At 35.2% G+C, this 11436-nt stretch overlaps 1 long non-coding RNA gene across 1 annotated transcript; it reads right to left on the bottom strand.

Annotated features, from left to right (window-relative positions):
- Positions 1 to 7843: 7843 nt before the first annotated feature.
- On the bottom strand, positions 7844 to 10459 carry LOC132036992 (uncharacterized). The gene is made up of 4 exons (XR_009409725.1): positions 9693 to 10459; positions 9464 to 9512; positions 8398 to 8452; positions 7844 to 8161 (listed from the first exon to the last, which is right to left on the bottom strand). It is a non-coding gene; the product is annotated as an uncharacterized LOC132036992 (long non-coding RNA).
- Between the last annotated feature and the right edge of the window lie 977 nt (positions 10460 to 11436).

Raw genomic sequence — 11436 nt, 5'->3', positions numbered from 1 at the left:
GTTCAACATGATTCTTCCCAAGAATTTAGTAACAAGTTCAAACATCTCAATAGGATCAGATAGATAGATAGAGACAAACCATATCATAAAAATGCAACCCGTTACAGACATCCACCCGAGCCGACCTGAATGCCATGCATTTATGCAATCATGAAATCACCTATAGGGATAAATCCAAGTAGCCAAAATAGGAACCACAAATCAGATTGGCAGATAAGGAAAAGTATGATGCAATGCAATAAAGTATGCTCTCGATATACACATAGAGCTCCACGGGTTTGTACGGGATGTGACCCACGAGGGATCGCTCTATCCATATACCGCTCAGAATACAAGATCTCCTAAGTCAAATTGGGCACCCAACCTTTTGAGATTGAAATATCATGTAACCGACCTTATGAGGCTAAATATCCATTAACCGGCTATTTAGGCCCAATATCCATCACTTTCCTTGAAATCCTGATATCTCATATCATATTGAGTCAAATCAAATGCATATACATGACAAATCACATATGAGCATGAATCTCGGTAATCCGGACATAACTGTCAACTGATTCAAATAAGTTCAACAACTTGATTATCACAAGTGTACGAGATCCCATAGAGTGACGAATACAACTAAACAGTAAAGTTAAGTAACTAGCATATAAAAACTATTGCCTACATGCTTTGGCATTCTTGGGTCACGGCAAATACAGTATTACCTATAATGTGGCATCGGCACTCATACCAATGCTTGTCACATCACGGGTACAAGAACCGTCTTTCGCCCTTACCCCTTATTATTAAGCTTATTTTATTATATTTATTGAAAATGTCCCTCAAATGAAGTCAAGAAGTATTAACATACCTTAAGGACGAGCAACGAAACACAATAAAGCCTTCACTTTCCGGAGTGCCTCCTAACGCTCACAACCTCGATCCGAGCAAAGCTTAAGTCTTTTGGAAACTTTACCACGTCTGAATTCATTAAACGAGTTCAATCTAGTCAAAATAGTACTCTACGAGGTTAAACGAGTAAAACGATGCCCAATTGCTATATTAATACCCAGGGCCCAAAATGTCAACTCAAAAGTCAAACCCGAGCCATAGCTTATATAGTCTAGATCTACAAAAAATCACCAAATTCCATCCATGAATCAGTCCCCAAATCAAGGGATTTCATTCTCTTAACTTTAGGGCTCATACCCCAATTTTCCCCAATGAAATCATGAATAAAATGCTAATAAACTGAAGTAATCATGGGTTAACGTAGAAATAAATATTAGACTATTAGCCTCTCTTTGAAACCGGAAAAACGCATCAAAATCGCTAAATCGGAGTTTTAGAACTCCCAAAAATTGATTTTGAATGAAATAAAGGAAGTCTGAAATTTTAATAATCATGGGTCTTCGTATTTTCAACCCCAACCTTTTTATTTGCGAAGTTCCATAATTGCGACCAAAACTTTAGATTTTACGACGTCACTAAATGTAACATCCCGTAAATTTGAGTTAGGTGTGAATGTATAAAAATCTAGTGTTAAGATGATATTATACCTATATGAATCCATTCTTGATGAATTCGAGTGGAAGATGGTCGTTTTGAAGCGAAACCAAGAACTGAATTTCTTAAGGGCTCTTAAATTCGCCTAAGTTTTGGTAGGTCTGTCTTCTAGGCGATTTTCATGCAAATGTATTGCGAATTTGAAAAACTTCCTTGATGAAAGTTGTATATATTTGAAATAGCTTTCCAATGGTAGGTCTCCCATCCCAAGAAAAGTTACGTACAAAAAGTTATGATCGTTTTACTAAGCGAAGGTCAATTGTCGAAAACGAAAAAAAATGTGCTGGGCCCGCGACAGCCCGGAAAATCAGCTGCAGAACAAAATAAAAACATGATCAGGTGCTGAACCCTTGATGCGGGCTCAGCACGGATTGGGAGTTATTTTCTGATTTCGAAATTCCTTTAAGTCCTAATTCATTGTGTTATTTCCCACTTCGTTCCAAATCAATATTTCTGAGGAAAAGATCCCTAGAAAAGTCTCTCTAACCCTAAGGTGAGTTTTCACTCAATATTGACATTCCCACACCATATCCATCCCCTCTTGATAGCAAATCATCACTCTAAAACCCTAAGTTCTTATATATTCAAGAAGAGGAAGAAGAGAGAGGCTGTGGGATTCCATCAAAAGGTAAGACTCTTGATTTTATGAGATTATTATTGTTGTTTGAACTAGTATAGAATAAACAAAGAGGTTAGGATCCACCAGCGATTTCCATAAGCTTCAAGAACAAGATTTAAGGCTTGCGAAAAACCTAGTTTTCGAAATTCCAAGAAAACTTCAAGAAACTATTCAAGTTCTAATCTTTATCATCTAAAACCATTGTAGGCGATTATTGAGTCTTGGAAAGTTCAAAAGCGGGATTTGAGGTATGTCTCTTTTTGAACATACTCTTTCCACTTATGAACTCTTTGGTTGTGATTTGAATGTCTCTTTTAAAATCATTTTTGACTATAAAGGTGATTTGTATGTCCCTTTTTACAAACTCTCTTGAAATATTGATTCTTTATAAAAGTATGTTTTTAATGATATGATGAATTGGATTTACACTCTTGAAATCTATTACATGTTTTGATTAATGGTAAATGTGCGCGAGGGGACGAGCCCACATTAAACCAAGATTGTAACAAACCCTATATATGTATAAGATATTATGAATGTTTTCCTCTATGAGATATGCTTGGTGATGATGGTTAATTGTTGGTATTGATGATTTTACAAAGGAACTATGACAAAGTGATCTTGTTTGAAGAAGTGAAACGTTTTCATGATTATCTATGAAATTATGGATTTTCGTAATGACATTCTCATTGATGAATTGGGACATGGAAATCTTTTGTAAAGAAGTTATACTTTTTCAAAACATTGATTGGAATGACTTATTCTTTCGATATGGCATAATGAACTTTAATTTTATTGATGGTGTGACTACTTTGAGACAAATTGTGAATCGACTTCTATGCCATGGACTTTATTGTTGTGTTTGCCTTGTTATTCAGGAGGAAGAGTAGCCACTATGTATCCTAGTGTATTAATACCTAGCCATTCGGGAGAAAGAGTGGCCACCGCTGGGTTCGCTACCCGGGGTGTGATTTATGCCTAGCTATTCGGGAGGAAGGATAGCCACCGCGTACTACATAGTCCGGTATGATTTATGCCTAGCTATTCGAGAGGAAGGATAGCCACCTACTACATAGTCCGGTGTGATTTATGCCTAGCTATTCGGGAGGAAGGATAGCCACCGAGAATTATATGTTCCGGTGTGGTACGCTATGCGTTGTATGCTTGATTCTTGGGCCTGTATTGGCATGTGTGACATTCTTATTCTCTTATGGAATTGTTGATGACTATCTTTATTGATTTAAGGTGTAACTTGACAAGAGGCTTTATAATTGGTTTTGACACTTATTATTGAGATACATAAACTGAATAACTGTTCTTACATTGGGTTCACATGATTTTCAGGACTAATTTCTTTATGTGTTATGTACTCTATTTTCTTATTACTTATTGTCCCCGAGGCACTCACTGAGTACGAAGTACTCAGGCATACCATTGTTGTTTTTGATGGTATGTTAGGTAACGGAGAAGAGCAAGTTCTTGATACTACAGGCGTTTAGGAAGGACTTGTTGTGCTGCTAATTTGGTGAGCCCACACATTCATTCATGGGACACTCTATTTATTTAATTCCCTTTATTTATTCTAGTTTCCGGGCTGCGTCCCGATGGGTTAGACATTTATTCCTTATTCTTAGAAGCTCCTTAGTATACATTCGGATGTGGGTAGAAGAAGAGTTGTCATTTAACTCTTTACACTATCATGTTTTGGGTGAATTATTTAAATTATAAAGACTTCCACTGATTTAATTCATATATTCATGATTTGTTACATTTATTTTATAAACTGTTGGAGGCAAATGTTGAACCTGGCGGGTTCAAGTATTATTATCGTGTTGTTTAGGTTCTTCCAATGTTGTTCATGACGTCGGATGCCGGTCACGTCTAGGGTGGGTTTTGGGGCGTGACACTAAATACCAGCAATAGCTGTCTGTGCTAAAATGATCATAACTTCCTCATACGATCCTGAAATATGACGGTTCTTGTTTCTACGATTCCGAATTCACGATTCGGATCTAATGGTTCAATCAAAACACAATTAGAGCTTATTTGCTTTATGTGGTACTCTTTATGCTCAAAGAAATGATGTCAAGACATCAAATACGAGTGAGACACAACCCAAATTCATCCAAAACTCATTGGAATCATCAAAATTTGCGGACAAGACCAAAATCATCATACAAACCTCCTAGAACTTTCAAATCATGAAACTGATCTCGTTTTTTCAACTCTTTGACCGTGGTCAACTATTAACTTCCATTTCTACTAGAATTCAACTCAAGTTTCATCACTTTCGAGTCCCTCGAGAGTCGTTCAAACCATCCAACTAAGTCTTAAAAATCACGTTCCGAACCTCATGGAACTCATGAAACTCTGATCCGAGCTCATTAACCTCTAATATTGACTTTGGTCAAACCTTTCCATTTCTTTAACTTTAGAACTTTCAGATTTAGATTTTCTTCTCCAATACTCACCTGATTGCCTCGTGAACCGAGCCACCTATGCTCGCAAGTCACAAACACCAATTTAAAGCTACATGAAGGGCCCATTTGGGAAAACAAGTCCAAAAATTCAAAACAACCGTGTGAGTCATTACATCATCTACCACTTAAACAAACGTTTGTCCTCGAACAGTAAAGAAAAGTACCAGAGTTGTCGAGTAGCCATAGAATCTCTGTATATGATAAAAATTGAGGGTTTGTTAGTATTTTGAATCGCATGCTTGTAAACTTATAGGTAGAACTAACCATAGTCATTCTTTCTTTGTTGTTAGTCATAGCTTTAGTGTCGTTTTAGTTGCTTGAGGACAAGCAATAATTTAAGTTGGGTGCTGATGTGCCGTGAATTTATGGCACATTTGATACCAATTGCATAAACTTTTCATGTCATCAATGCTTGTTGAGTGTGTGTCTCTTATGTTATTTTATTTTTTGTAGGATTTTTACATTGGACACTAGGAATTGAGAAAAGTGCATAAAAGTGGATAAAAGTGTTGAAAACTAAAGAAGTGCAGCAAAGACCTTAGTTGCGGACCGCAAAATGAGATTGCGGGCCGCAGATAGGGATTCAACACCGCAGAAGTTAACAGAGAAAGAAGAACTTGAGATAAAAAATGCCATGACCAATTGTGCTCCGCATTCCAGTTCTGTCGACCACATCCCGATCTGCGATCAACTGCTCAAGTCAAGTCTAAATCAAATTTGGGGAGCAATGAAGACCTTCTACGGACTGCAGACCTGTTCTGTGGTCCAATTCCAAAACCACACTTCTGAACAGAAAGTCAGATCTGAAAATTGAAGACCCACTCTGCGAATCCCTTTGTGCAGACTGCAGACCTGGTCTGCAGTCGTAGAGTGGGACGTGGTGGCATTTTTGTAAAATTGTGTTCCCCAATATATATATATATTTAAAATGTTTATGCCAGGTAGACCATATTTTGTGTATAAACACTCGACTTTTAATATATTTGTGTATAAACACCTTTCATACACTATTATACACTTTATACAAGGTTGATACATTATGTGTAATGCTTTTCCCCTGATATAATGTTCTATAATATTGTATATTGGGCTACGTGGCGTAAATATTTTCAAAAGCTGTATATTAATTAATATATCCCAAAAACATATTCTAGTGTCGTGGAGTATCTTGTCAAGCATTCTTTTATCCATCGGATATATCCAAATCATTGAAGTTGAAGATTCCTCCATTTTCTAATACAAAATTATTATGAGATTCTATGGCTTTATTTACCTCTATGTCTTCTCTCTCTTTCATTATGAGTAGCTAAGTAAAAAGATGGGGTTGTGCATTTTAAATGAGTTTTTGTGATTGGGTTAAGTCTTAAAATATGACAAAGGTGTAGTACGTGTGGGTATTTAGTTATCCCTCATATATATTGCTAAGGTGTTGTTGAAAACATCCATTTTATTCCTATTGTCTCTAGTTAAACTTGAAAAAGGAAACAATAGTCTTGGAAAGGGGTAAATTAATTAGGACTTGGGGGTTTTAAACCTCAATCTAATGAATCCCAACTAGAAAGAGAAGGGATTCAACTAAGGGTATCAGTGGTGTTTAAGAATTCAACACTTTAGGCTTCAAAACGTCTAAATGTGACATTAAGTGGGTGTATTGAGAAATATCCATTTGTACTTGAGTCTCCACTACCTATCTCACACCCTCTATATCTACCTTAGTAACTAACCCATCACTAGACCTATTGCATGACTCCACAATCCGAATTCCCCAATCAAATAGTTTCAACTTAATCATTTTCTACTAACTAGTATACGTACCTGTGCGTTGCGCGTAGAATATCAATGAAAGTTAATCACAAAAAAAGTAAACGATGAAAATAGGGAAGACAAAAAGGCGTATTAATTTTTTTTGATTAATAGTATATTGTACTGATTATAAATGAAATAATGTGTTGGTTATTTGTAGGTAATCTCAATATTTATCTACATGGCCGACACTCAGTGTATGGATTGTTTTAACTTTGTAAACTATCGTATATTCATAAATTTTCAAATGGGAACTCTGATTTTTTAGAAGAACAATTATTGCAATTTTCTTTGTGGTCAAGAATTGGAAAAGGTGCCTTTCTATTTGAATGTACTTCGCAGTTGGGAGGGGGAGAATGGTTAGGTTTTTTGGTTTTCCCTTCCTATGTGGAATTTGATTAATAAAACCCAATCCAATTTGGGTCAGGCCAATTTTTTCCAAAATTTTCTCTATATATAGGATCAATTTAGGTCTTTTTTTCACAACACAAGAGTGAATTCATAGCAACCATATAGAGAGAAAAACGTGAGAGAGAAAGCAGATTTTCGTCCAGAAATTTTCTGCTACAACAGTCCGCTTTAAATTGCGTTTCCCGATTTGTTAACCGTTGGATCATGGTGAAATTTGAACTGGGAGTTTTCAACATCTGGTTATTCGATTTCAATGGTGGAGATCGGATTTTGTGGTCTGTAATCTCAGTTTCGAGTACAAACGGTAGCTCATTTTTGGAGTGATTTCTCTCCTTTCTTCAACTAGTTTTGGTGCTTTATCTTTTATGTATTGTTGCTCCGTACTTGGCTTTGTTGTTGTAGCCATTTGGAGAATATTTTTGTAACTCTTGTTGATTATAGTGGAGCTTTTGTGGGCCGGAAGTCCCGTGGATGTTTCCTCTTCACCTTGAAGGAGTTTTACCATGTAAATTTGGTGTCTCTTGCATTCGATTTATTTTTGCTTCCTTTCCTATTTTATTGTTGGTATAGCTACTGCCCGGATTTTCATTTGTCCCAGTGTTTATTGTCTTCTCTTGGTTCAAATAATTTGGGAAGTTTTGACTTGGGTATTTCTTCCGCTGTTACCTCATCGTGCAATTTGATTATTGCTTATTTCTTTCCAACAAATAATGCACTGAAATATTCTATTGTAATCTACTATTATAAATACCGTGTAATGCACGATTAATAGTAAGAAAAGTAATTATTGTATAGGTTATGCACAACCTACCTCAAAGAACCAAAGACTACATCCTACGCACCATTTAATTCAAGCCACCATTGATTACATTTCACATTGGTTAAAGAAAAGTATGTGTTCTCACGCTCCTTCAAAGTGCTCCTTAAAAGTCCCATCAAAAGCAAGGTACAACTCTAACATTACATACATTGCAACTCTCGATACTGTGAAAGTTTTATCGACTATCTATTTGCAGAAGATGACAGACATGATAAAGCTTCATTAAAGCTCTTCTATATACACTATCTAATAGGATCATTTATCCATAATATATGTGCAAAAGAACCTTAGTACATTGTCTAGTAGAACCATTCTAATATTATGCACACAATATCAAGAAAATATATAAAATGTTTGCATCTGAAATTACATCACGACCACATCTGATTTATTAGCACTTGGCAAGAGTTGTTTTCATCAGTCTAGTAGCCAATCCTTGTATACCAAAAACCACAACTTCAAGGAGACGTTTTGGAGCACCTATAGAAAAGCAAATAAAGACTAATCAATAAAAGAAATTGAAATTTAGAAGAGTGCAAAAAATAGATTTATTCTTCTTTAGTTTCATACTAAAAGAAAAATATTATGAAGGGGATACTGCTCCCACATCCAGTTGTTATGGACACTTGATAGGCAAGCTAATACTTTTAAAAAATATCTATATTTAAAATTCAAATTCAATTGACATAAAAAGTAATAACAAATTCAGTACTCACCCCAAAGACGAAGAAATTAGCATCTCTTATTTCTTTTGGCACCTATCACCCATAACTGTGAAAAACTTTGAAAGTCAGCATAGTTATCATCCTTTTATAATTTTTGAAAAAATAGAAAGAGGAATAAAGGGGAAAAAATTGGAGGAGATCATAAAGAAGTAACTTGAGTAATTGATTGGATTATACCCATATCTAAACTCTTGAAATGCTCGGTCACTGAGAACTATACATAACCAATGTCCTTTCATATTAGGAGGAGGATGACAAATATTCCAAAAGAAATTGTTCATCTAAAAATGGTTTAAAAAATAATACTCTCTCTGTCCCAATTTATACGAGGGTTAATTTATTTGGGAAGTCAAACAGTTCTTTTTTTGACTACGATTTTCTCCAACTATTTTCATATTATGCGGACTTATAGTACTTTTTTTTAATGTATTTTTCAAATATGTAAATTTTATTATAAAAGTCTCGAAAAATCTATGTTTGAAATTGTAATCAAAGAAAGAACTGTTTGACTCCTCAAATAGGTCAACCCTCGTATAAATTGGGATGGAGGGAGTACCTGATTTGAATCAATAGTGCGGCCTCTGAGGACCAGATGAAACACCAGCAGACACACAGAGCAAATTCTTGTTTTCTCAACTTTGAGACAAACACAAAGTTTGATTCTTGCCACTTCTAATTCCCAAATAAATCACAAGTATAGATAGAAGATTCATATTTTGTGTCGCAGTTTTGAATTTCTCTGTACTTTATGGAATGATGCAACAATTGTTGTTTGTCTTCAATATAACGTCTGTCGCTGGCAAGACAACATTCTAGATCATGAAGCATGACAATGAATCCTTTTCAATTTCAGTTCCTCTATTTTGCTTAATCTTTATTTATCAATTTTAGTTGTTTTCCCCCCTCAAAAGCTACTAAAATTTCCTTTAATTATGCCGCACTTAATTTCCTTCTCTGCCTCATGCCAGTTTCCAACACCAGCTGCAGGTTTCAAATTTTATGCAAATTAAGAGGAGAAAGAAACAGAAAGGACGAATGTTATGTCCAAGACACTTACTTTGAGAAAGTACTGATACACTCCAACGGCTTCTTGCGTCCATTGAACCCTGAAAAAGTAACAGAAGCAAATGAGATGATCTTGCTTCTATAAGGTGCAGGTTTTCATACGAGCCAAATGAGATGAAACAACAAATAATATATGTGACTAATTTTGGTGTTCCAATCATCAGAACTTGCTTTAATAGAGATACATGAAGCAAAGATGAAGCAAGCATGAAGCTTTGTACCTTCAAATATTTCTCACAGACGGTAAAAGTCCTCTCATGGTCATTTCTTCTATGCCTTGAGTGCAACTGGATTTGCGGTTCATTTGATACGGGTGTTGGGGTGAATTTTCCTCATTTGTTGATTTTACTCTATTTTTATGCCATTGTATGTAATTGAGATTTTGATTTGAAACGGTTTGCTGAGGATTTCGAAATAGTTAATGAGACGTGGGAGTTTATTGGGAAGTTGGTATCCTTTATCTTTTAATTTATTTATTATTTATTATTATTTAAAAACAAATACTAATGATTTAGTTGGTTACTTAGCTTTTAGATTCTACATGTTTTTTGAAATTAAATTTGAATGCTCCTAATTCTGTGTTTTTTTAATATATAATTTGTATTTTTTATTTCAAATTTTCTGGCCGGGGAATGGGGGGTATTAGACCTCCTCAGTTAGTTTTTCTTAAAGAATTGTTTTTTCTGTTTTTGTCTTTTCTTTTCTTCTCTTTTTTTTGTGACTTTTTTATTTTATTTTATTTATTAAATACGAATTTTCTGGTGATGACACTTGTCATCATATCATGCTTTTGCCTCTCCCATTCTATATAGATAGATTGCTAGTGATCAAAATTTCAAAATCAATCCTAAAAACTAAAACCTTGGTTACCTTAGGAATAGAGACCCTAGTAAAGTAATTACATGAACGAGTAGGATATGCTTCTCATCGTATTCTCTGTTGGATTCTACTCCAACCTAGAGGTTATATATTTGACAATGACTGTTTTACATCCATTAAAAGATGTAATTTGGACGACGTCAACACGCTCGTACCAATAATGTTGAAATTGGTGTCAATGTTGGTCATGAAAAAGTTGTATTCTTCGAGTTTATTATGTCCCTAGTCAAGATCAACTTGTTGGTTTGTTAACTAAGGCACTTTCTTTACTTCGATTGTTGTTTTTGCGTAACAAATTCTACATTCTTCCAGATCATGCATAGCTCGAGGGGGAATGATAAATAAAAGACTTAAATTATCTTAAATTCTTGTTGTATTTCATGATAGCATTATCTCTTACTTGTACATGTACCCTATATATTTTATTGTACTTGTTACACAATACTTATCAAGAAATATAATTTGTTTCAATTTCATATTGTTCGTAGGCAAACATAAAAATCTTCTCTTATATCTGGGTGAGTGCATTAATCTTCGTCTGCCAACATCCATATAGATATCAGCAAAATCATGATAGAAAGTTAAAATAAGAAGAATAAATCATTAAATTTTATGGGAGTGGTCTGGCTTTTTTATTTTTTCTCCTAAAGAACCTAATTTGTTAAACTCATATTTAAATCAGGTCGATTGGATCAGATTTCTGTTTCGATACAAAGTGAAAGAATTTATTATGATCAGTGCAGTGAGACTGGCAATACTGCTACATATGCAAATAATTTATATGTCTACTATGTTGGTATCCCGCATCGGTGGGATAATGGGAAAATGGACTCCTTATATATATGGTCTTGGGCAATCCTCCCATAATGAGCTAGCTTTTGGGGTTGAGTTAGGCTCAAGATCCATTCTTTATATGGTATCAGAGTGAGGCTCATCCTAATTCATTATTTCCGTTGTTGGGTCCCCTGTCTTATATTGTCCATGCTCCAATGATCAATCATGGGCTCGAGGGGTGGGGGTGGGGATGTTGGTGTTCCACATCGGTGGGATAATGGGAACATGGACTCCTTATATGGTCTTGGACAA

The sequence above is a fragment of the Lycium ferocissimum genome, chromosome 11 (genome assembly GCF_029784015.1).
Source record: "Lycium ferocissimum isolate CSIRO_LF1 chromosome 11, AGI_CSIRO_Lferr_CH_V1, whole genome shotgun sequence".
NCBI lineage: Eukaryota > Viridiplantae > Streptophyta > Magnoliopsida > Solanales > Solanaceae > Lycium > Lycium ferocissimum.
This window is presented reverse-complemented; position numbering and strand designations above follow the sequence as displayed.